The sequence below is a fragment of the Triturus cristatus genome, chromosome 8, assembly GCF_964204655.1.
Source record: "Triturus cristatus chromosome 8, aTriCri1.1, whole genome shotgun sequence".
Classification (NCBI taxonomy): domain Eukaryota; kingdom Metazoa; phylum Chordata; class Amphibia; order Caudata; family Salamandridae; genus Triturus; species Triturus cristatus.
The window spans coordinates 1,638,965,252-1,638,992,286 of NC_140591.1; the positions used below are offsets into that span (position 1 = coordinate 1,638,965,252).

A 27,035-nucleotide genomic window follows, 5' to 3' on the forward strand; every position below is an offset into this window, starting at 1 on the left:
TGAGTAAACCTTCCGCTTACCCTTCTTACAAGCTCGGAAGAACCTGCTACTCCTTTGGTGTTACCCTTACTAGGTGATATAAAACCAAAGTTTCACCAGCAAACTCTCTGCTATCAATCACTCTTACTTTTGTACGAAATAGTCCCTAAATCAGCCCTGCCAGCCCTGCATAGCTTCTCAGCACTTTTCAACAGACGAGTAACCTCAGTGCAGTGTGGCTTCCACTTACCACCCGCTATTCCATCCCGGGATTTCCAGGTATCACCCTACCTGTGTTTCCAGACAACATAAAAACGCTACACCAACAAATTTTGTTAAAACCTTAAATCAATATAGAATCAATAATTAATACTCATCACCAAACTATTCAATAATAACCATAGCTCTGCTACCAGAAAACTGATCCAGTGGTGCACCAATAACAGATATTCTAATACCATATACTCACCTGGGCCTATATATTCACAACCAAATGCTGGTCAGCCGCCGGAGCTTTAAGTTTAAACCTGATTGAATTTCTTTATTGTATCCAGGTTCCTTGTTTTGATCAACACCTAAACCTTAGGCAGTTTCCTAATTAATTTGATCAAACAGGTTCTTTCCATTTGGTTGACGGACCAAATCAGTTGGAACTAGTTGATGGTGATATTTACACTTAACCTGACTTTAATGAATAAGTGCATAGGCAAATACCACAGACTCAAAAAGTTTAAAAATCCTTTATCTAAAATTTTAAATGTGAGTGAACCATCTCAAATGCACATTACAGGCACCATCAATCATAGGAGAGGGAGATTTCAATTATTCAAACTTCATAAAAAAAACTGTCAGACAAATTGACGGTACTTTGGAAAGAGAGGATAGAGACAGTGGTACATAGAGAAATATACGAATTAATAGTTACCAATATTTTGGTGTGAAGACCCAACCCCCTGGCCAAAGGGCTGGTAAGGGTCCCCAGGGTAAGAGCAGGTGACAGAGGCTTCAGGACAGGAATCAGGACAGGAAAGTGGACCTCTCGGAAACCGACGTCTCTCCACACCCCTCTCTGACACTCTCTTCCTCCTCAAAATTCTACAGCAGTCTTCTTCTAATCAATTTCTTCAGCTAATCCGACAGGATCTCCCCTCTCAGCATACTCTCAGTATCACCAACACTTTTTCTAACTAAACTACCGCAATTATACCTTCTGGGATTCAATGCACCACCCCCTAAGTTGCAATACTGCAAATTTGCAGATTCTATTTGGACAGGCAAGGGACGTTCGGTCACCACACCATGATGATATAGCACTTTCTCAAACGTTCTTTGCCAGTTGAGCCCTCCTCTCATTACGTCTTCTCTTTAATAACATTTCCAATTGACTTTTATTTTAAGTTGCAACAATTTTAATAACATTGTCCATATTGCTTGTTCCGTTGCCCTCTTGAACTGAGGTTCCCAGGATTTAGCAGGACAGTGGCCTTGGCAGGCTTCCATGCGCAAAGTCATCTCGCAAGTTGACTGGCAGTTCACGCAGGCGTATTAGACTCACTCTCAGAACACCCGGTTAGAATCATCAGGGCCCAAATCCGAACTAATAAAAAGGTCAAAAAGAAAATATCAATTTCACAAAATAAATGATTTCACTGTATACCATCTGCCTCTACTCTAATTCCCTTTAATTATCAATACTTTCCCCACATTAGCCTTTAGTAAAATACCATTTGGAAAAGCAGCAAAGCATGTGTGTTACATGTGAATCTAAAAGACGCCATTTGTTAGTGCATTTTGCGCATGTGCGAGAATTCCCTCCAAAGCTGGTTCTACGTCATACTGCGTAGATGCAATTGGCGCATGCGCAGAAATGTTTTTCCTGTTAGAGCCGCGCAGTTAGTCCGGAATTCATATTAATGGTTAGAAAACACATAGGCAAACTTCACTTGGTTTTCCCATGTAGTGTAAAGTGTAATTATTAATGACGAAACAGAGTTAGTACTTCATTAGCGACTTAAAGGAGGGGGTTGCTTCAAGCAAGTCTCTTTTCTATGAGTCCTTGCTTCATCAATAGTCTGCTGGAAGGGCACATTTGGTGCCCTCCTTTCATACTCCAGTTCAAACCAGATCAGGGAGCTGCTGGTTTCCGGGTCTGGCGTGAAACTGGACAAAGGACATGGGAGGATCCTCCCCACTGACAGACCCCTCCTCTGGGAGGGACCCTTGAATGGTCCCAACCCTCAACCTAGGGTACCTAAGGGCTATCCTGCTAGTGGGTCCCTAGATTCCTTGTGGGATTCGATTCAGATCCAATTCCACTTCTACTTCGAGTGTCTGGGTTCCCTGGACTCCGCTGGACTTTGCTCTGGGCATCAAGACTGCACCTGGAAAGATCCCTGCTGCTCCAGGCCGCCTCGTCCTGCAAGCTCACTCCAACGCCCATGCCCGTGCTCAGTGCAGGTGCTCCCAAGGTCTCTGGACATCAAAGACAACTGAAGGAATCTCCCTTGGAGTGAAAGAGTCACTTCCCTGCATCCGCAGGCACCGCAACACAGCCAACCGGTTTGCCGATCCTGGGCCCCAACGGACTCCACAAGGCTCACCAACACAAGTGGTGGTCCTGCACTCCCTTGAGGCCTGAACTGTCCTCTCGTCAAAGGTTGAGGCCTGTATCCTTCATCGGGGTCTCTACAACGGAACCCCTGTGCACCCCATCGCTGCATCGCTTCATCGCACGGCAACCGCATCGGTTGTCTCGACCAACTCATGCCAACAGAAAGATTCAGCCAACGATTCTGTCCCAGCTATAACTGATCCGCGCCAACGCGGTTGGTTGGAAATGACAGACTCTGTCGTTTTCAGCGTCACGGTAGCTCAGGCAGAGCTACCAATTCAGTGCAACAGCGCTTGCAGCACCTCATCATTTTGTATCGAGGGGCCTTTGTCTTCCATGCCTCCTGGTCACCCCTGAGTGGCATAGACTCTGCCCCCCCTGCTTTCAGGACTCAAACTCACGTCTTGGTTCCAACCAACTCTTTTGTGCTTCTTTGGTAAGACTGCAACTGCGACATACCCACTGATCAGTATTGAGTACGCGGTTGTATATCCTCTTTGTCCACGACTGTTGTTGGGTTCCTAGACACTCACCTGGGGTGATTCCTTGGGTCCCCGACCCTTCTGCGTCTCCTGGGTCTATTCTAGATTTAGGTGGTGAATCATATTCCACTATTTTGATATATGGTCTTGTCTCCTCCTGGTGACCAGGGTGTATTAGTGCTACTTACTGTTCTATGTCCAAAGTATTATGTGCATTGTGAATAGGGGTGGGCGGAATTTGCGAAATCCACTTTCGCAAATTATCGCGAAAATGTTTGAAATTATCGCAAACAAGCGGAAATATCGCGAAGATGCGGAAGTTTTTTTCCCGCATGTTCGCGAGATTTTCTGCATGATTGCGGGTCGCCAACTTACCCATGTGGTTGCTCGCGGGCGCGGCCATCTTGTTTTGAGTTGTCTCGCGGTGCATGATCGCGAGAAGAAAGACATTATCGCGCGATGCATGACGTCACTGTGGGCGCGAACTGTCGCGAGACAGCGCAAATGGCTAAAAACAATCCAACATCTCATGGAGAACGCGACCGGATCAAGAAAACTTGTCGGCGAACGCAGGGATTCAGGTAAGGCGATCGCGCGAGAATGTATTATTTTACAGCGCGAGCAAGAAACAAATTATCGCCAAGCTGCGGAAAGCGGAAATTTTGACATTTTCGCGCTCTCCACGGAACGCGAAAATGTCAAATTATCGCAATTTCCACGAACGGAACGAAATTTTCACCCAGGCCTAATTGTGAATATATCTCCGGTTAGGAGATATTGTAATTTGTTAGTGAGTGATTGTATTAAATATCTATTTTTATAAGTATATTGTGTGGTTCTTTTTCAATTAGCCCATACTCAAGGATTAGATACTGGTAAACCGAGCTGCTTTACACTCCTCCTAGATTAAAGCCTGAAGGCTGCTCTCCACAGCTGCTACTTAGAGAGCTTTCTACGGCTGTTTGAGCCACTAAAATCACCATAAGGGTCGCCTGGATTAGTGCAGGGTGCTACACTCACATAAGTAAGCAGTATATACTAACCCAGCTTCTCATAACAACCCACCCACCCTCCTCACTCTGTGGACAGATGCTTAGGGTCTGGGCTGATGCCTTTCAGAGCCCTCGTTTGGACACACCAGTTCCAGTGCCCTTCATGACTCTGTGCTTCTGTTGTGGAAAGTTGTGAAAAGTAACTTTCATCAGTGTGCCGAGGTGGCACCTATATAGGTGATGCAGACGTCACTTCCAGCACAGACAACACTGCATTGAGCCTATTCACACCACCTAACGGAGCGTAGGACTACTACGGACAAAAATCTTCCAGATCCTATCTGATGCCTGAGGAAATTCAGAGGGCAGAAATCTGTGCTAGATATTATCTCTACCAAATAAGGTTTTAGCGAAGGTAAGTAACGTGTTCGTTATTTTCCTAAATTGGTCTTGGTATTATTATAGTAAGACTCTGTGAACCAATATGGGTCATCTGAAGGAGTAAATTTAGTAAAGTCTGGAGGTTTACCTTTGTGAATCAGGCCATAGTACACACTAGCACTACCTATCCTTGGACAGACATTTTTCTAAGACTCTGCACTGTGATGATGTCCCTTTTATGCTTGGTGGGTAATAGGGCTAGCGTGGGCCGTTGTTTAGTTAAGACAATCCTGTAACAGTTGGCTTTGCTTTTATCACATCTGCCCTATCAAGCGTATGACCCATTAATGTTGTAAATAATGAAATCTGATAGAGACATCTAGCTTCAGATTCCTTACCTTTAACTTTCACAGGCGGCAGACTGGATCTGGAAGATCTTTCATCCAGCAATACCCCTGTGTGCTAGTAGGAGGCGTCCGACATTTCCGTGTAATGTTTTCGGCGCTGTTGTCACATCTGCAGGACCTATATAGGCTCCACCTCAGAGCGCTGATGTCAGTTCTTTTCTTTCCGTGCCAGCCAGCACAGATATGTGAAGAGAACTACCCTCTGTTGCTTTTTTCAACATTTTGTCAGCCCTTTTTTGGGTGTGTAGTGTTCCTCATGTCAAAGAAGACACCTGTCGCCGTGCCATGTTGGTGGCGGATCCGCACCTGGTTTGTCTTTGGTGCCTGAAGCGCGACCGCGATTCAAAATAGTGCTTTGACTGCCATGCGAGGTTTTGTAAGCTTAGAGGGAGCGGTCTCTAAAGCTGCTTGCAGCCCAGCGCTTGGCACCCCGTTGTTCCAACCCAGTGGTCTTGTTCTCTGTCCCGGTCAAGTGTACGGTCCAGGCAGCAATCGGGTAGTTCCAAGTCTTCGTCCTCCAACTCAAAGTAGTCGAGTCCGTCTGGTAAGAAGCGCAAGAAACAAAAAGTTGAAGCATTCTTGAACTTATCCCCGTCCGCTGGTCCACGCGACAGAGGTGTCTCACCTCTCTATGCCTCATTCCTCGGAAACTGGGCCTGGGTCAGCTCTGAACTTCCCAGTCTTCCTGGGAGCCGGAGTCACCTCTGCCCAGCTCAAGGACTTTTATGCCATGTGCCTCATATTTGGGCAGCCTGACACTGCTGGCATGCGCTGGAGCTCCACAGGCTCTTTGGGACCTCCAACGAGTTCTGTGCCGGCAGCTCCATTGCCAGTGACCCCCAATGGATTTGGTAATGGATCCAGACTGATTCCGATCACACCACTGCAACCTTTACCAATGCCACTCCCAACACAGAGACTCCAGATGCCACTGCTGCTGCCAGCTCCCACCAGTAGCACCAGCACTATTCTTATCTTCGACACCCGGAGCATGATTGGCTCTTACCGGCGTTGGACCATTGAATTATTTTTTGCTTGCTCAGCCCTATTCTGAAGGTCTTGGAATTGAAGAAGATTGGGAATGGTCGCTGGACCCTTTACAAGACCAGCCTTATGAGATAGACTGGTATGAGGAATTAGGTGAGGCCAGTAGACTGGATACCTCTCTAGATTCTGGCCTTCTTTCTTCCCCTACTGTGGTCTATGGAGGCGGGAGCGTCATACGCTATGGTAGTGCAAGAGGCAGCTGATGTCCTGGGCCTTCAGCTCACTTCTGTGGCAGTCAAGATGAATATCTTGATGGAGGTCCTGGTGCCTGGTGTCTCCTCCTCTGAACCCTTGCTGCTTTCAACAAGACCTTAACCGATGTCCTGCTGGGAACCTAGTCCTAGCCCAGCACAGGGGCTCCTGTGAATAGAATATTTGTCCACTGCCATCCCCCTGCACTCAGTGACCAACCTTCTTTACCAACCACCATACCCGAGTTCTGACAACTATGGGCGGAAGCCATCCAAACATGTGTATGTTAAACTCTTCCAATATGTTTATAGCTATATTGGATTCCACCACTGAGAACACAGGTATTGTTGCATGCCGCAGAATGCCTTTAAAACTTTCTTCATTGCTGAGACTTGCCGATAGCTGTTGCCTAACCTCCACAAAAGAGATTCTGTGTGCGGTAATACATATGTAATCAGTTGCTTGACGACTGGCCTGCATGTCTGCCATCAGGTGGATAGTCTGAACAACACTCAGCTGCATAGCTTGGCCAACCAATTGTAGCACATCATTTTAGAGTGCTGGAGCAGTAACTCTGGCAAAACAAGTCTGGATGGGAACCTTCCATTTTGGGCAAATGACCGTCACAAATTCTTAAAATTCTACTCCTTCCACAAAAGAACAAGCATTGGAAATGCAATAGGTCTCTCATTTGTTTAAGTTAGAGTTATTTGTATTGTAAATGGTAATGTATTTTACCTACCAAGGAAGGAGGGAGGGAGTAGAAGAGAGACATTGAGGTAAGGGGCTTATGCCTGGAACACAAGTGAGAGGAGTAGGAAAGATAAAGAGGAGTAGAAGAAAAAACAGGGGTAGAGGGTCAAAGAAGTGGGTGAAGTGCTACAGGAAAGTTCCTCGTAGGTGCTGGCCAAAATGGAGTCTGTATTCTAACAGACTAAAGATTTTACAACGGTGCAAACTTCATTTGCACAGTTTGAAGAACACCTGACAAAAGTGCAAGTGTCCTCTGGAGTTCAGTTCAATCACAATATCACTACCATATTTAAGAGCTAGGTACCATCTGGCCCAAAACATCGTAGGTGTGCAATAACTTGCTGTGTTGCTTTAAACCGAGGACCTGTGGAGTCCAAATCGCACCCTTGTGCACTATACAGTTCAAAAGTCACATTGGTTCTACAGAGTACAATTACTCCCTGATTACAAAATGCAGTCACACAGAAAAGGGCTAATGCTATCCATCTCAAAGCATTACTGGCCTTAGTGCGCTGAGCATCACAGTCATGCTCTTCAGTTCTGAAAACTATTAAAGGAAGTGCTGTTGGAGTACCCTTTTACATACTCATTGAACTATTTATGAATCAGCCCCAAAACTTCCAGCTCCCTATTAGTAAATGAGAAAGAGGGTACAGTCCTTTCTGTTTGTACTAGATGTATATAAATATTTTCTGACTATTCCCAATTTATTTCCATGTTAGATGTTTTGTGGCAATTCACAGAGGACATAAAAGAGTACCATGGGGCATGTTTACATTTAAAGTGGAGAAGCTTGGTATTAAGCCAAGAAGGCTAACGCCATGCTCCGTCACTTTAGAAACGCAGGGCTGCACCATATTTACAATAATATGGTGCAGCCCTTCCTTTCTCCCAGTGCTTAGGTTAAATTTAGCAGCCTAGCGTCAACACAGGTACCCTTGCACCATAGTGCGAGGGTGTCTGCATTGAGGGGAAAGTTGTTTATGTGCAGGAAAGTGTCTCTTCCTGCACATAAACAATCTGAAATGCCGATTTGTAACTTCTATGCCTGCTGCTTTGTGCAGCACACATAGAAGTTGCAACTCGTTCTTTTTTAGGTCGAGGACTATCCGGTCTGCCGAAGGCAGAACCGGAAGTCGCAGATTTAATGTTTCCTAGAGTGGCTGTTTAGCCCGCCTCTCTTTTTGCCTCTCCTCCATTGGCTGGCTTCCTAAACGAGGCCAGCCATTGGAGGAGAGAGCCGTCCCTCCAAATAGGCTCCGTCTTTTTCAGATTCGGGGGCGTGTTCCCTGCTCTTCTTTCCACTTTTTAGCCACGCCCTTTTAGAACAGCAGGAACACGCCCCCGAATCCGAAAAAGTTTCGAAGCTTCCATCCGCCATTTTTTTGCTATAGTCTGGCCGTGAGGACCCATCTGTCCGGCGGCGTGTTGTTGTGCTGGTGGCGGCGCTGCCGGGGCAGGCTCCAGTTTGACGAGCAGGGATCCGCACCGTGCTTTGGACTTGTGCCACCAGATCGGGTTTGTGTAAATCCGGGAGGGAGCTCCTCGAGTTCCGAGTTTGGTTTCCGCGGTCACAAGATTACACAGTTGGCAGGAGGGAAGCGCTGTTCTTTCCGTGCGGCGCAGGGCCCGTGTGCTCGTCGCCAGAGCAGGATGCGGTGTACCTGGCGCAGCCCTTTGGCCCTCCACCTCTCCCGGTTACTCATTAATGGGGCTGTGTGATGTAACTTCAGGCAGCGCGCGGATCCCGGCCCGTCAGCATTCCACGTCCCTCCGATCCCGGCGCAGCCTGCATGCCGCCGACGTTCTGAAGCGACCAGGCACTCCTGAGTTGGAATCGGACAGCCTCATATTAGAGGAGCGCTACGGGTACCTTCCGACGTGAAGCTGACTCCCATCTTAAACGAAGCATTCCTTTACGGGACTGTGACACTTTAATCGGAAAAGCTCCATGCTGCTAAACTCCCCCTTTTGCAAGAACGGAGCACTTCCCTGAGAAGTCTAGGTAACAGATACACTCCTGCTGGAACAGCTGCATAAATCATGTGCTCTGTCCCGGAAGCAGCATTCGCAATCCTGCAGGAACAACGTTCATTAAAGATTTAGTTAATATCAAAGGGCGAGCATCATCTTCCTGCGGAAGGGCAGGACTAGATACACTTGTCTGCAGGAGGAAAAGCCGCCCCCTGCATGTACCGAACTCCCTTTGCAGGTTAAATAACAAGATGAGCAAGATGAGCAAATAGGCCAAGGCGCTATCCTGTACGCTGCAAGGACCCCGTTCACTCCTTCAGCAGCAGAAGACAGCCAGACCGTGCTTTGCAGGAGCAGCACGTGCTGTTTGCGTAGGTCACATCACATCCCTTCAGTCTGTGTAGTAGTCATATGTCCTCAGGCACAGAAAGGCTCTTTTAGGAATAGACGCCGCCCTGATGTAGCCAGTGCTTTAAATGGGCAGCTACTGTCTGGTACTGAATACCTGCGCTTCTTAGCACTGCTGCAGTACATTTAATGAGAGAATATCGACAACCTTCGTTTACTAGAAGAAATCACCCGTTTAGGTAAAGCGCGCAGTCTTTCCTCCTTGGTTGTCTAGCCTCCTGACGTCATGGCCAATCAGACATCGTGGGCGGCCGTGACGTCAGGGGGCGGGAGAGACGGGCAGAAGGGCGCGAGCATCCTAACGGGCGGTTGTCTCCCCGCTTGCTCCTCGTGGGCTGTTATAACTATGCACAACAAATAAAGTGTTCCAACAAGCAACTACGTCTCGCGCCCCTCTTTCTTGCCACTACAAATGGCGACGAGGGTTCAACCTTGCTGTGCGGCCCACGAGTGAGTTCCAGTATTCGTGAGCGCATCGCGCTCCTCTGCCGCTGCGGTGCAGCTTACGGTGGGTCCCCCTGCCATCCCGTGGGGACTCTCTTTGAAGTCAGTCCTTCCTGCTGCTGCATGCTGGGTGCGGTTGGTTCCCCAGCGAGTTCCTGCGTTGCCGTCCGCTGCCTGCTGAATGTGCTGGAGTGTCTTGTCCCTGCTGCCACGTGTGACCGGGTGGTATACTTCGAGGACCGGACATCCTTTCCCAGAGAGTTGCCCCGGTGGGCGTGGGCCTGTACCTACATTTGCATCTGTGTGGCGTGGCCCTGTTCTTCGCGCCGGGGTTTCCATTTGCGCAGCCTGGACGCGCAGGGACTGCCGCTGACCGTGCCGCTGAAAACCCCCCTGCTGCGGTGCACGTTCTCCAGCGATGGCGCAGCCTATCAACATCTGCGTGCCACCCCTGTTCCTCGAGGCTCCCGGTAAGCTGTGCATGAAATGGAAGGGGTGGCTGCGCGCTTTTGAGAACTACATAGTTTCCATTGATGGTAAGGGGTATAGCCCCGAGCGCAAGAAGGCACTCTTATTCGGATTGCTGGGGAAGGCGGGCCAAGAGGTTTTCGACAGCTTGCCAGTGTATGTGGACCCCCCCGGGGCTCCCGCTCCTCTGAATGAGTATCAGGAGGCGGTTAAGCGGCTTGAACTGCAGTATTCCGAGGAGGGTAACATCATGGTGGGTCGCCACAAGTTTGCATTGCGGAAACAGGAGGAAGAAGAGACTATTGAGGAGTACATTGCCTGCTTACGTGTCTTGGCTCAAGACTGTGAATTTGTGGAGATGACTGATACTTACATCAGAGACCAGGTGGTGGTCTACTGCCATTCTAAAAAGGTGCAGGAACGGTTGCTGTCTTGTAGAAACCCTTCCCTGAAGGATGTGGTGGCCATTGTGAAGGCCATAGAACGGTCCATGGTGTCCACCAGGGAGCTTACGTGCACGAGTCAGGCTTCGACTGTATGCTATGTGCAGGACAAACTTAAAAGTGCTTCTAAGACTCCTGAAAAGGCGGGGAGCGATAGAGGGGGAGGCAGGAAGCCGCTTGCTTGCTTTAGATGTGGGGCACGGGATCACTTGGCGGATAGCAGGGCTTGCCCGGCTCTCACCAAAAGCTGCACATAGTGCAGGAAGGTGGGCCATTTTGCGGCAGTGTGTAAAACCAGGAGGCCGGGAGGGGGCATGAAAGTGAGCTCGGTGAGCGATAGCGATGCGGATGTGAGTGCGGACATAGTGCTGTCCATTGATGCTGAAGACGGCAGAGTGAAGGGGCCCATTGGCTCCGTCTTGATTGGGGCTGTAGAGCTGCAGTTTACGGCTGATTCCGGGTCCCCGATTACCCTGATATCTGACACAACGTTTGATGTGAAGTGGCAGGGTGTGCGGTTGCGTGAGACGGATGTGAATCCAAAGGCCTTTGGGGAACAAGATATAGTGATGAAAGGGTTTTTCTGCAATACCCTCACCTTTCGAGGGCGAACTGTGATGACAAAGATCTATGTGGCTGAGAAAGGGAGGAGCCTTGTGGGGTGGAAGGACCTGGCGAAGTTGGGTGTGATGCTAGTCCCCGGGGCTGACGATCCCATAGTTTTGAGGGATGACTGGGTAAACTACATTCAGCCAGATGAAGCGCATGGTGGGTTGGCTGAGGTCGTTGGCAAATTTGAGTCCGTTTTTAAAAATGAGGTAGGGTGTGTGAAAGGATTTGTACACGCCATACAGTTGAAAGAAGGGGCAGTGCCGATAAAGCATAAGATCAGAACAGTTCCCCTCTCCGTCAGAGGGGAGCTGAAGGATGTCCTCGATAAGTTGAAACAGGAAGGAGTGATAGAGGAAGCAGGTGCGTCAGAATGGGTGTCCGCGATTGTGGTGTCCAAAAAGAAGAGGACAGGGGACATTAGGCTATGTGTGGACCTGCGATCCTTGAACAAAAATATCCTGGTGAACTGCCGTCCGCTACCCAACAGTCAAGAAATGTTGTCATCCACGCCAGGGTCGAGGTTCTTCACACTGATAGATTTGAAATCAGCATACCACCAGGTGTGTCTCACAGAGGAGTCCAAGAAACTGACCACCTTCATCACCCCGTTCGGGGCGTACAGGTACGTCCGTCTCCCTTTCGGCCTTGCTTCGGCGTCGGGTGTCTTCCAGAAGTTGATGGATCTGCTCTTCTGCGACATGGAGTGTGTCGAGGCATTCCAGGACGACATCCTGGTCCACACCAAAGATAAGAAGGGGCACCTGGAGCTGCTGGGCACGGTGCTGGAGGTGTTGCGGCAGAAAGGGATGACGGTTTCCAAAGACAAATGCAAGTTCATGGAGAGCAGGATAGAATACTTGGGGCACATGCTGACCCCGGATGGAATTGCGCCCAAGGAAGACCTGGTGAAGGCCATACGGGATGCCCCCTGTCCCGGAGATAAAGACGCCTTACGATCGTTCCTGGGGCTCAGCGAGAAATTACTCGAAGTTCATACAGGGTTATGCAACCACGGTGGAGCCTCTAAGGAAACTACTGCGGAAGAACGAGAAGTACGTGTGGGCGCAGGAACAAAGTGCTGCCTTCGAATCTGTTAAGCAGGCCATTGTCGCGGCTCCAGTGTTGCAACCCTACAACAAGGACCACCGGAACGTCATCACGGTCGATGCCAGCGCTAAGGGTATTGGCGCAGTGTTTTGCCAATTACAAGGGAAGAAGGAGAACACCGTCGCGTTCATATCCCGGTCGCTGAGTGACGCCGAGAAACATTACAGCACCATCGAGCGCGAAACGCTCGCGTGCGTCTGGGCAGTAGAAAAACTGAAGAACTACCTATGGGGCAAAGAGTTTGAACTGGTCACGGATCACAAACCCTTAATTTATATGATGGACGGTGAAGGCCGCGGTAATGGAAAAGCCAGCTTGAGACTTCTGCACTTACTATCCAAACTGCAAGAGTACCACTTTATCATCAGGCACATCAAGGGTGGCCTCAACAGCCGGGCGGATTGCCTATCGCGTTTGCCAATAACCGGGGAGGAGGATGGTTCCCTGGACGACACGGAGTGTGTGGTGGCGATGGTGGATGCGACGGCCATTTGCGAAGGATCCGTCTCTGAGGGAGAATGGCTGGCTGCCCAGGAAAAGGACATGACCATCCGACGGGTGGTGGACCACATGACGACTCATTGGCCTCCGGTCCGGAACTTGCACGGAGCACTCAGATGTTTCCAGCAGATAAGCGCTCAACTTACTATTGAAGATGGCTTCTTGAAGAGGCATGAGCTGTTTGTGCCCCCGGAAGGTCTGAGGGACAAACTAATCAGAATTGCTCACAGGGGCCACCCGGGGAGTACTGCCACCAAAAATCTCCTGAAACAATACTACTGCTGGCCAGGGATGTGCAGCGACGTCGGCAGCTTCATAGATCGATGCGGGCCGTGCTTGAGGGCAGACAAACATTGGAAAACGGAAAAGGGGGAGCTGCAAATGGTGGACATACCGGTCGGCCCGTGGTGCAAAATTGCCATTGATTTTGCAGGCCCGTTTACCATACTACCGGACGACTGCAGACATCTCATTGTTCTCACGGATTACTTCTCCAAGTGGATTCACTACAAGTTTGTCAGGGAGGTTACCACCGAACGGGTGATCAAGGTGCTGAAGAAAGCCTTCGCGATGGAGGGGCAGCCAGTTGGTGTCCAGGCAGATGACGGAATTCCTGGCCAAGTTGGGAATCAAGCAGGAGAAGACTCCACTGTACAGTCCGAAGAGCAATGGGCAGGTCGAGCGAATGAACAGGTTCCTCAAAGAGGGTGTCCAACAGGCTGTCGCATCTCGCATGGATGTGAAGGCGTTTTTGGCGGAGAAGGTACACACTTTTCATAACACGCCTAACGAAGTCACAGGGCACACACCGTTCTATTTGATGAGAGGGAGAAGGTGCATGAGCGAGCTTACCCCCAAATTCAACAAGTGGTACGACATGAGGGATGGAAATGAGGACATACAGTAAGAGAGGTTGAGAGTCAAGGAGCGAATTGTGGCTAAGCAAGAGAGCAACAAAATGTATGCTGACATGGTTAACAGAGCCAAAGCCAAGGAAATAGCAAAGGGAGATTGGGTACTGGTGAAGAAGCCAAACAAAGTGATGAAGGGAGAGTCTGTATTTCAAACCCCTGTACGTGTGCAAGAAGCAACTAGAGGGGCAGTGTGTCTGGAAGGAGGGGGATTGCGTAGCAAGGACGACATAGTCAAGCTCAAAGCTGGGCAAGAGGAAATCATCATGAGAGGCAGTGATGTGCATGAGACTGAGAGCGAAGGCAGTGTGCTTGAATGGCAGGATAATGAAGTCACTGGTGGAAGTATGTGCGATGATGAGGATGGGGATAATTCCCCTGCACAAGGATGGACCGGACGCGGAAGTGCAGACACGAGTGGGAGTACGGGGCATGGCACAGGAAGTGCTGAGGGGCGAAATGGTACTAGCTCCAAACAAGTGAGGGGTGACAACCGCAATATATGGAGCCCGGGCCAAGGAGGTCCTGGTGCTAGCGGGGCGGGACAAACTCCGTATGTTACCCCAAGCAGGCCGACAAGGCATATCAGAGCACCCAAGAGATTCGATGATTTTGTTATGAGATGAAGTTTTGTTTATCCTTTATTTTGTTAAGAAGGGAGATGTTTACGTGAGGTTGACGTACTAGTGTTCGGGGAAGCGCGCAGTCTTTCCTCCTTGGTTGTCTAGCCTCCTGACGTCATGGCCAATCAGACATCGTGGGTGGCCGTGACGTCAGGGGGCGGGAGAGACGGGCAGAAGAGCGCGAGCATCCTAACGGGCGGTTGTCTCCCCGCCTGCTCCTCGTGGGCAGTTATAATTATGCACAACAAATAAAGTGTTCCAACAAGCAACTACATCTCGCGCCCCTCTTTCTTGCCACTACACACAGTATCTTACAGGAAGAACCTTCTGGCAGGCATCTGACGCTCGCAGGACGCACTACACCTCATTTGAAGAGTTTATATAAACGTATAAAACATAAATGAGGTGATGCGTCTGTAATGCCTGTGAAAATAAATGTGGCCCAATAAAATATGGTTTTTGTAAAACTGCATCTCCTGAGTCTTGGAATGAGGGGGCATGATAATTCTCTAGAACTGAACGCTGCTGCTTCAAATGGACCTTTGTAGTGCGATTGTTCTTTGAGTTAGCTTAAATAACTATCTTTATAACTAGAGCACATGAAAGAGCAGCATGGTAAAACCATATTTGTGTAATGGTGGCAAGCTTGGCCAACTAGGCCTATGACAGACAATTTACTTGGTGCACCCAGTAAAACCTTTAATTAATTTATAATTTTTACCTTTAAACAGACCCAGCAGATGCGCATGAATTAAACACTCAGACACATCCCCATGAAATCCGTAGAACTACTGTGCGATGCTGAAACCCTGTAATCCCAATAAAAACAGTTTGACAAAAAAATTCCTTAAAACTTATGAAAAGCGAAACTTGAGAGATACATTTTGGAGATTTCGTGCAGTCTGTTGGGGCCGGCAGGGGCTTCGAGTGGTGCGGGTCGCTATGGCTGTCTGTGTTCTTCATTGAAATGCCCATAGAGAGTTTTGCCAAAAGGTTGGCGGCACCGAATGCCCCTCATTTCAGCATGAAAACAGAGGCTAATGTGTCCGGTGGAGACATCTCGAATCTCAGTATATAGTACACAACTGAAGTCACAAATGATTCCTGCTGTACATGTCGATTCGCTCATATTGGAAAATACACTTCCATCACAAAGCCATATGAAGCGCAAGCTGTGCAATATAGATTTTTTCTGCCAACAGCATGACATGACATGAGATGTCAGCTTCTAGTTGTTTAAATTGGGACTGCAGCCTTACAAAAAAGATGAACTGCTCCAAGGCCTATGTATTTTACAGTAGCTTTTGTATTGTGATGATACCGGCGACGTAGTCAGGAAGCTTCCTGCAGGCCCAATAATTGGCATTTGTTGTGCATGGTTTTAAGAATGTGGATTTTTTGTGTGGATAATGGTGGAAAAGCTTAAATATTGTGCTCAAGGCATGGAGGCTGCCCTGTTCATGTTGTAGCATACCTGTAACAGATACTTCCTATCTTTGGGCGGTTGTGTGAGAAGTTATCTTGAAGCTTCTTTGGGTTGGTTTGATGTGGGTTCATTATCTGACCTAAGTGGAAAGCACCACTCTGCTTACATCTCACTACCTCACAACATCCCCCTCCCTCACTACATCACTGTTTCACTACCTCACTCTCTCTCACTACATAACTCTCTACCTCACTACTCCACTCTATCTCACTACCTCACTATCTCACAACTTCTCTCTCTCAAAACATCACTACCTCACTCTCTAGCTCACAACCTCACAACTTCACTCTCTCTCACTCACTACCTCAATCACTCTCTATCTCACTACCTCACTCTTTCTATCTCACTAACTCACTTTCACTACCTCTCTCTCTATCTCACTACATCACAACATCACTCTATGCTTATATATCACTACCTCACAACATCCATCTCCCTCACTACCTCACTCTTTCACTACCTCACTCTCTCTATCTCACTACCTCACTCTCTATCTACTTCACTCTCTATCTCACTACCTCACTCTCTATCTACCTCACTCTCTCTCACTATCTCACTCTCTCTCACTACCTCACTCTCTATTTCAATACCTCACTCTCTCTCTCTATCTCACTACCTCACTCTCTCTCTGCTAATGCAATAGGTATCACATATGCAAAAAAAAAGCTAATGCCAATAGAAATGACAATGCCATTTATTTAGGGATACAAAAATGATAAAAAAATAATGAGCAATACCAATCGCTCTACCTATAATATTGCCGAGACCATTGCATTGTAAATGCTTGTTTAATGATTGTTTATGTGCAGGAAGGGACACCCTCCTGCACATAAGCAATCAATGGTGTTTTACTGTTTCTAACTGTGCTGCACAACGCAGCACACATAGAAACAGCAAAAACGAGGAGAAATAGAGCATTTCTCCTCATTTCGCCAGTTTAAGAACAGGTTTTCCCTGGTCTCAATTTTGTCGCTGCCCCATTTTTACGCCACTCTTGTAAATATGGGCAGCGTCAAAATCAATGCGTGTTGCGCCCACCACAACACCCATTACCCGCCCCTTTCACTGTAAGTATAGCTTGAAAGGGTGCCTTATTTACAAGGAAACGTTAAGCCACGTTATGTTGGTTAATACTGCCGTGTACATAAGGCGAAGCCCTTATCGCCACCACAACATCAAGAAAAGTGACGTTCTGGTGGTGATAGGGGCTTGCAAATATGCCCTTGTATGTCTCAAGCATAATCTAAACGAAAGCCTAGGATCCCTTTCTGCAAACCTGGACAACACCAAAGTAATGGAGAGAAATGCCTAATATAATCATGGCTTTAGTGCTGTGTTTTTGCAGACCAGCCACTTAATCAGTGTTTCCATAATCATTTTTTCATGACTGTATGATGTGGTTGATATTCCACAGGACATACAAGCACCACCATCACATCATCTTCAACCCCTTGCAAAGCAATATATAAAGAGCCCATGTTACGATAAAAGCCAACTTTGAGCAATATATGGCTATTGAGACACACTGAATGGCTCGATAAATAGTAAAAATCAGTGATTCCTATCCAGCTATAATAATTACTTGTAGAATGCTTCTATTACCATTGGAGCCATAGAGGCATTCCAGGAACAGAACAAAAGCTCTAAAAAGGGCAACTTCTAGTTATACCTTGGCATCAAAAAGACATGTTTTGCAAACATTTTCTGTTTATTTTCGAAATGGAGGAAAGTTTGTTCCACCACTCAGATCCAAGAGTGATTTCATACCTCAGCTGGCTCATCAGAATTTGGGAACTACAAAAATGTTTTATTTACAAAATATTTGGGCGGAAAAAAACAATAGGTCTCGGCAATCCAAGAGCTTTTGGTGCTGTCAATGACAATGTCTTTTAGCCATGGAATGGAGTGGATGTGTGTGGCGTGAAGTGGATTCATGTGGGTTGGATTGGAATTATTTGTTGTGAAATTGTGTGGTGTTGAGTAGTTATGTGTAGTGGAATTATGTGGCACGATGTGCGGTGGAAATATGTGGATAGTAGTTATTGGGTATTTAGTGTACTGGAATTATGTGGAGTATTATGAGTTATGGAGTGTAAATATGTGTTGTGGAATGGCATGTAGTGGAGTGGAATTATGCGGTGTGGTGTTTAATTTTGTTGTATGATGTGTAATTCTGTTGTGTGGATTGGATATATGTGGTGGAAAATTAGCAGTTCCTCTACCTCTAAATGAGGAGGCAGGGGAACTATAAGTCTGGTGGGTCAGGAGCTCTGCCATATTATATCAGAGCTCTCATTCTATTAACCTTTAATTGAGGCCATACGTCAAGTTGGTGACAAGTGAGTGGGAAGGAGGACAGAGAAAAAATAAACAAGAAGAATCTGTAAGAGGGGGACATGGAGGGATGGTGTTTTCTTGTTGTTCAGATGGAAATGTCAATAGTCTATTATAGAGACATTTGTGTATTACAGTCAGGTGGAGTGAAGGCTCAGTTTTGTGTTCTCCTGTGCATTGAAGGTTCGGTGACTGATACATTAAAAAATGAAAATTGTATTAATTTGAGTTTGAGTTTATTAAACAATGAAAAATAGTAGAAGAAAAACAGCATGTACAAAAGAAAATAGAATTCATCCCAATTAGATATAAATACAATTATAAGGAGAAAGATAAAACCAAAATACAATCATTATCAAAGAACACACTGTGTAAAGTAAAAGGAGTGAGAGAAGGAGGGGTGGGGGGGATAGGAAGGGAGGGAGAAAAACAAGAGATAGAGAATGTATCATAACTTGATATCACTAAAGAAGAAATAACATATGGAAATAGTCACTGTAGGCATAAAAAACATTTGAAGAATAAAAAATCATACTGTGATAAGGAATACAACGTAAGGAGTAATAATGGCAAGATATTTGAAGAAGTAAAAAGACAATACATTTCATTATGGAGGTTTCCGGACTTCATCCAAGGTGTTGACCGGTATAGCAGTAGAAGAGGCAGCCCAGGTTAAGTAGGTATAAAAAGGGAGCCACAAAAGATCTCTTTTAATAGATAAAGATATAGGAGTAATGTAATTAGTATCAAGTCTGTGATGGAAACAGACGGCATTCCACCATGCTCTAAAAGTGACTTTGTCTGCTTGTTTCCAATTGGAAGTTATTAAATGGAGGGCCAATGCTAGTAATAAATTTACTAATTTAAAGTTTGATGGTGATTGGGGCCATTGAGGTGATAAAGAGCCTAAGAAAATGGTAGAAAGGGAGAAAGATACATCAGTTTTAAATATTCTATTAATTTGAGACCAGACTAGTTGCCAAAAGTGAGAAATAGGGGGACACTCGAAAAGCATGTGTTTTAAATCAGCATGGGTGCAGGGACAAGACCAGCATGTAGGTGAAGAGTTCGAAGTGAAGGAAGCTCGTTTAGCAGGGGTAAATAAAAGGCATTGGTAAACAAAAGAAAGGGTTTGAGAAGTGTTAGCAGCTCGAGAAGTTTTATGAATTTTGAACCATAATTTATCCCAAATGAGGGTCGACCAGCACTCTGTTAGGTCCTTTTCCCATGCCAATTCAGCCTTCGTTTTCACCCTGTCTGAGGAAAGAAATAAATGCTTATATAAAGAGGAAGCTGATAGAGAAGAGGTTAATAAGGGAAAAAGAGTGGAGCATCTCGAAGTTGGATTAGGAGCAGATGATAAAGAAAGAAAACATTGGGTAGGAGAAGGTACTAAAAGATTATACTGTGCATTAAAAGATGACGGTAGTGAAAATGTTGTTTGAAGGTCAGAAAAGGATAAGGGAAGATCATCGAGTAATAGTTGTGAAATCCAAAACAACCCCTGGAGTCTCCAAGATTTCCAGTAAATGGTGCGATTTTTTATACGTAATAAGTTATTGTGCCAAATGGGCTGTTGATCTAATGAGGAAGGCGAAGGATAAGAGGAGGGTAAAAGAGGGATGAGCATTTTGCACGTATGGGAAATAACTGGAGGCCGAAAGGAGGCTATATTGTTGGTAAATGCAAGAGATTCTTTCCAATCAAAAGGGGATATAAAACATTTTTCTACAGAAATCCAAATAGGAAGATGAATACACTGATCAAGGGAAAGCCAATGGGATGACTGTTTTAAAGAGAAGGCATAATGATCAGATTGGAAATCAGGAAATTTAAGACCACCAGAAGATTTGCCTGCCTTCAAAGAAGACAAGGCTATGTGGGGGATATACCTTTCCAGAGAAATTTTGTTAATAGAGAGTCAATCTTCTTAAAATAAAGTCCAGGAATATGTACATTGAAAGAATATACAAAATCAAAGGAGAAAGCATCATTCTGATAGAGTCCAATCGTCCCCACCAAGAGAGAACAAGCATTTGCAATGCAATAGGTCTCGCATTTTCGCAAGTTTAAGCTATTGGCATTGTTAATGACTGCCTTTACGTTTTAAAAACCAAAACATTAATAAAAGTAATTGTCAATTACAATGCCAATAGCTCAAACTTGCTAAAATGCGGGACCTATTGCATTACAAATGCTTGTTATAAGTGGTTAGGTTTTTCTGGCTGATGACAGAGCTGTGTTAAAGTAGTAACGCATTCCATCGGTTAGTTTCCCAGTAAATAAATGATGTAGCAAGTACACTGCTGGTTGCCCTAACAGCCTATTATTGCATTTTCAGACTGCGTGGGTTTGCGTTTCTATTTCGGTCTTAATGTGTACTATTGTAATGCAAGGTAGTTTAGCCAAAAAAATGAATAATTATACATCCGTCTTTCAATAACTTTAGATTCTTTTACTATAATTTAGATTACTGAATGTTTGCTGTCTCGGATCACGAGAATAAAATGGACACACTTTTAGAGGAGGTACACTTTAAAGCTACACTCGTCAAACATGGCAGCAAAGGTTTACTGTTGTGGAAAGTAGAAAATAAGGTTGTGAATCACTTCTCATCAGCATCACACAAGCTGAGTGGCACAGTATGTTAATACCCACGTACCCAAAAGAGTAAGAATTCCCTTCGCGCAGCAGAGGGCCATCGGCAACACTGTACTGAAAACTCTTCTACAGACCTGGTTGGTGCCCAGCAGACATTCCTGCATGAACATGCACGAGAAGTTGGGGGGGGGGGGTTAGGTAGGGCAATCCCTTCCTTAAACATACCAACTCCTCCCTCTCTTCAAAGGTGCCAATGCCGACAAACAAAGAACACAATTGCCTGAAAACAGCAGTGATTTCTGATTAACACGTTTCACAGACACAACAGACCCTGGCTCCAAAGGCCAGCCTTTTGTTCAGTGAAGTTCTGTGCACCCCTCCCACCCCCAATGGCCCTCCGGTGGGATCCATCTTGGCGAAAAGGATGTGCTGTTAGTGAAAACATCCAGAGCACAGGGAAGTGGAGCAGCACTCGGGTGTTTCCAGGGAACAAATGTACTCTGGACATGGTGCGCCACTCTGGCTTTCTACAGCCGTTGGAGTGGAAAAGAGTAAACTCTTCATCGTTTCGTCATGGCTGGTATTTTATAGAAGGTGAAATAAAATTGGGTGCAATTTTTTTTTTTAAAGCGCCTGCTGCTTTCTGACAGGTAACATTTTCGGGGTGTTAACGAACACAATTGTGTTGGTATCTATCTTTCATGAGGATGTTCAAACAGCTAAAACATGGTTCCATGACCAGAGACACTGCTCAAACGTACCACATTTAAAAGGCAGTAAAGTAAAAGTACCGGAAGCGGAGCCAATGAAGTACAGGTACAAAGAAATGCATGCAATGAAAAACAAGAGCAAATAAGTGTGCACACGAGTCCTAGTTAAAAGAACCAAAGCAATCATTCCCACATGATGGGCTGGGCAGAAAGCAACTAAAATTTACCCCATCTAATGCGTGGTGTGTCGATGTTGTGAGGGCTAGTCGGGAGGGGCTCTGGAAGAGAGACTCGACATGAGGCTCTTTCAATTTACAGTGAAAGCACTTGTTGTACACGTTTGTGTAATGAAGGGAGCCCAGTGAAGCAAAAGGGAGGAAGGGGTTAAGGGTGGGTGCATGATGGAAGGGTGGCTCTGTGAGGCCGGGAAACCAAGATAAACCTTGTAAAAAAGCTTAATGCCTGTAACCGAGGATGTGGCGTACCATCCAAGGCTGCTGCCTTTGTAGCTGGTGTCTTGTAAGTAAATAATTCTTGGGATTACTAATGAAAGCACCCAATTTAGGACACTAGTAAAAGGGGGTGGCAAATGGTGTTCACGGGCGCTTTGATGTCCTCAGTGGCAGCGCGGCTCACTGAGAACATCAAAGCGCCCGCGAAATGTAAGTGATCACAATCGCGATCACACTTCAAAGCGCTGCCGTGTGGCAGGCGAAAGTGAAAGAAAACGAGTGCTTTCAGGCCTCCAAATGGTGCGCGCGCCCTGCACACATGCACTGTATTTGGAGGCCTGAAAGCACTCGTTTGCACTTCCAAAACTCGCTTACTATAAGTCTCGCCAGAGCAGCGCTAAAGCGCTGTCTCAGACGAGACCTAAAAAGCGGGTGCCAATGTTCAATAGTGTCAGATAGAGTTTTGATGATGCAGTCAAAATTCAGTTTCAATGTTTCTGAAATGTTAGAAGAGAACCATAGGCATAGATATTTTATTTTAGAAGGTTGCCAAAAAAAACAGGTAAGTATAAAATCGTGTTTAAGGCAAGTCATATTAAGAGGTAGGACCTTGCATCTGTCTGAGTTAAGACAATATCCAGATAGTTAGGAAAAATATCCAACTGATTGAGAAAGGAGGGAATAGAGGTGGCAGGATTGGAGCAATATAAAAGAATGTCATCCGCATATACAGACATTTTGAAGTGGACAGTATCAAACTGGAACCCAGTAATCTGAGTATCTTGTCTAATCTTGGTTAGAAAGGGCTCTAAAGGTATTATAAATACGAGAGGTGATAATGGACAACCTTGTCTTACTCCTCTGAAAAGAGCAAAATAGCCTGAGGTCTTGCCGTTAACGAAAATAGATGCTCTAGGGCCTGAGTATAATAAGGAAATAAGGGAGATTCGTTTTGGAGGAAATCCTATCCATTTTAAGGCCTGAAACATGAAATCCCATCCAATCCTGTCGAAAGCTTTTTCTGCATCTAAAGCTATAGCTGCAATGGGGTAGTCAAGAGAGGAGGCTTTACTAAGGATGTTGAAAAAGACTCGAATTATCGGATGATAGTCGACTTTTTACGAAACCCAACTGTTCTGGACCAATAAAATTAGATAAAATAGGATCAATATGGAGGGCGAGAAATTTTGCAAATATCTTATAATCAAGGTTAACTAAAGAAATTTGACGGTAATTTTTGCATAGAGAAGGGTCTTTATTGTCCTTAGAGAACATATCATGGCTTGTTGAAAAGTTCCACAAGAAGAAACAGCTGCAATAAAAGAGTTGAAAAGAAGTGAAAAATTTGGAACAAGCAGGTTGGCAAAATGTGCATAAAATTCAATAGAAAATCCATCGGGACCAGGAGCTTTCCCTCTTTTTAATACCGAGACTGCATGCATAATTTCAGACTGAGTGATATCCTTTTCTAAAGAACTAAAATCAGTGTGATGAGAAGGAGGGGATTCAATAGAGTGAAAATAAGAGGAAAGATCATTTGAGGTTGGTTGCTGTTCAGGGGTGTATAAAGTTTTGTAGAATGAGACAAACTCATTCAAAATATCACTGTCTTTAAATAATGAGGTACCAGCAGCATTCCGTAGGGATTCTATTCTAGTCCGTTCTCGTCTTATTTTCAGGTAATTAGCTAATAATTTTCCCATTTTATTTTGGCCTCCATAATAACGAGAACTACTTTTTAAAAGATAGGACGATGCAGCTTCGGTGGAAAATGTATTGAAGGTAAGTTTTGCGTCAATAAGATTCTTTAAGGATGATTCAGTGTTCGAATGATAATAAGTGTATTCAAGTTGCTTGATCTTAGTAAGCAACTAGGCAGTTTGGGCTTCAAAAGACTTCTTTTTTTGTGAAACAAAATTCATTATAAAGCTTCTGGCTGCAGCCTTGAAAGAGTCCCAGACCATTACAGGAGAGGAATTTGGAGTAGAATTAAAAGAAAAGAACTCAGAAACAAAAGCGCTGAATTGGCCTGAAAATTAGGATCGGATAATAAGGTATTATTAAAGCACCATCTACCAACATGAGGGGTAAAAGGTATCAAATCAAAATCAACATAAACTGGGGCATGATCTGATATTAAAATAGAGCCAATTTCGGAGTGAAGGACCTGTTGAGATAGGGATTTACTGAAAAAGAGGTAGTCAATTCGGCATTGTGATTGATGTGGAGGGGAATAGAAACTTTATTCTCGAAGATCTGGGTTGCAGAGCCTCCAAATGAAAACTAGAGATTTGCGGCGTATGGTGGAAGTGAATTGTGAGTGCATCTTAGTGTTAACAAATTTAACTGAGGAATGTCTGTCTAATACAGGGTCAAGAACTTGAGTACAATCTCCGCCAAAAACAATATAATCATCATCAAATAAAAGACGTTTATCAGAAATATGGGTCCAAAAACACATTGTCAACATTAACTGGTGCATAAACATTAAAAAGAATTATAGGTGTCTGGTTAATGAGAAGTTTAACAATTACCCAACGACCTTCTGAATCTGATCCTTAATGAATAACTGAGATCTGATATTTCTTGTGGCAGAGAATAGAGACTCCATTTTTCTTACCTAGAGCTGGTGAGGAAAAAACATTGCCTACCCAACATCTTTTCAGTTTAGACGCTTCAGTTTCAGACAAATGGGTTTCTTGAATCAATGCAATGTCTGTTTTTAATTTGGCTAAATGGGTTAATACCCGTTGTCTTTTTATAGGATTGTATACTCCCTTAACATTCCATGTAGTAACTCTAAAAGAAACCAATAAAATGTACATGAACAATCACTATGCAAACAGTGAAATTCTCAAATACACTACAAAGAGAGAGAAAAAAGATAAAGGAATAAAGATAGAAGTGCAGATTCAGGACTGAAAAAGGGGGAGAGGGAATGATAGGAGAGATGTCATAAAGCATGAAAAGAAGAAAGATAAGAAGGGGAAAGGTGAGGGAAAAGGGTAAACAAAGCAAAGAACAAAAAGACAAAACAATCCAGATGTAATAAAAAGACATACCACAGGCAGACAATGAGAGCGGGGAGGGTGGAGCCACATAGGGAAAGGCAGCACACCTGACAGAAGACTCCATGAGGGAAAACAGGACAGGGAACATCCTCTAGGAACAACGAAGGAAACATAAAGCGAAGGACCACAAAACCGCAGCTAATAAGGAAGAAAAAGAAAATATTAACAAAGGACATTACGACAGAACGAAATACATCAGAAATTAGGATAAAGACAACTAATAACAAACAGTTTTGAAGTAATCAAAACATTTATGGCCGAGGAGCGCCCATGGACTCATCTCTGCAGGTGTTCAGGAAATGCTGAAGAAGCGCAGGAACTTCATAGTTTGTTGTTTTGTTGTTATAAGTCACCTTGAAAAGACAAGGATGAGATAGACCATATAGAGCATTCAGGTTACGAAGAGCAGGTCTCATATCCAGGAACTTCTTCCGACGACCCGCAGTTGCCTTAGCGTAATCCTGAGCAATGAAAATATTAGAACCATTCCAAGAGATTTTCCCTTTTTGTTTGGCAGCATGGAGGACTTTAAGCAAATCTGTGTATTCTACTAAATACAAGATAACTCCTCTAGGTTTCGTGGAAGAGGGTGAAGAAGAGGAAAAATGAGGATTCTGCCCTAAGCAATGAGCTTGTTGTATATTCAATGGAGGTGTGTCAGGAAAATCAAGAAGGGTTGGCAAGAAGGCTTTAAAAAAGGACAAGGGATCAGATCCTTCGAGACCTTCAGCAAGACCATAAATGTGTAGGTTATTACGCCTGTAGCGATTTTCCAAATTTTCAACTTGCTGTTTAAGCTGCTGTATCTCTCTGTGCATGCAAGTAACTTGATCAGTGACTGCCTGAACAAAATCAACTCGTTTCCCAAGTTCCTCGACTCTTTGGTCAGTATGCGACCAGTTATCTTCAAGGTTCTGGAGACAGGAGTTAGTTTCTTCCATGTAAGGCTTGAGGGAATGGATTTCTTCAAGTAGAAGTTCCATGGAGATTGAGGAGGAAGAATTAGTAGGAGAAGGTGGATTCGTCTTTACACGTTTGCCTGATAAAGAAATCGATGCGGAGGGTATTTTAGAACCTGGCTTAGAACTTGAACGAGGAGTGTTAGGTGTCGAGCCTCTTGGTCCAGCAGAATCATTGACTGCCCCCTCCATATTTTCTTGCAGGACGCTGAAGGGGTTATGATCCTCTAATGACGCTCAATTAGTATGTTGAGTACCACTGCGGTTGGTACAGGGCATTGCCATCAAAAATATGTGAGTAAAACTGTATATGCAGAAAGCACAAAGTCTTAAGATGGTGCCCGACGTGTAGAAAAATTAGGTATGAATAAAGTGTAGAGACTAAACAGCAAATTCTGTAAATTCAGTCCAGGAACATATATTACTCAAATGGTTGGGCAGAAGGAGCAAAAAGTGATGAAAAACTAATAGCAAACGCTAATTTTAAATCATTAGAGCGTTATTCTGTGAGGAAAAGAGTCCCAGGATGGCAGGAGGGAAACGGGGAGAGCGGCAAAAAACAAAATGGCAGCCGTGGCACCTATCGAGCCGCAAGCGGTAAATAAAGGCAGAAAAACATCCTTTGTACGCCCACGAAGGTCACCAACGATGCAGAAGAGGTTCCGACCCATAGGATTGCAGTCCTGGGATCCAAAAAGTGCAAAAAGGAGCCTGGAGGGTTTCCGGCGTCCTACGCCACCAAGGAGCTCCTCTGAATGGCGGCCATCTCCTTCGGCTCTCAAGCCACGCCCCCGTATTAATCCTTTCTAAATAGATAGAATGTGAACAACCTCATGTTGTAATATATTGATTGCAAATGAATTGCCGTTTTCATGCTACAGTTTTTTTTTCTTTCACTTTTAAAAAAAATATTTGTATAATTTGACATTAAATTAATAAAACGGGTAGAACTGTGAGCTTCTTCCTGTTAGATTCAAACATTGTGATGGCCTGCAATATAAGGCCAAGTGTGTAGAACTGCAAGACGAGTGATGACCTTCAATGTGTCAGTAGACTGCTGTGTGAGAATACGGAATAATCATGGGGA

General features: G+C 45.2%; 1 protein-coding gene and 1 long non-coding RNA gene across 2 annotated transcripts in view; one reads left to right on the top strand and one right to left on the bottom strand.

The window, feature by feature from the left end:
* The window catches only part of LOC146808472 (transient receptor potential cation channel subfamily M member 2-like), a 2,315,843-nt gene that overhangs the window by 1,075,644 nt on the left and 1,213,164 nt on the right, over nucleotides 1–27,035 (top strand). The gene's annotated exons all lie outside the window — the stretch shown is intronic.
* LOC146808473 (uncharacterized) overlaps nucleotides 773–27,035 on the bottom strand; it is a 37,133-nt gene continuing 10,870 nt past the window's right edge. Inside the window, exons 2-3 of the long non-coding RNA XR_014967998.1 lie at nucleotides 24,981–25,127; nucleotides 773–1,576 (exon numbers count right to left, since the gene is read on the bottom strand). This is a non-coding gene — a long non-coding RNA (uncharacterized LOC146808473). The remainder of the gene's footprint in view (nucleotides 1,577–24,980; nucleotides 25,128–27,035) is intronic.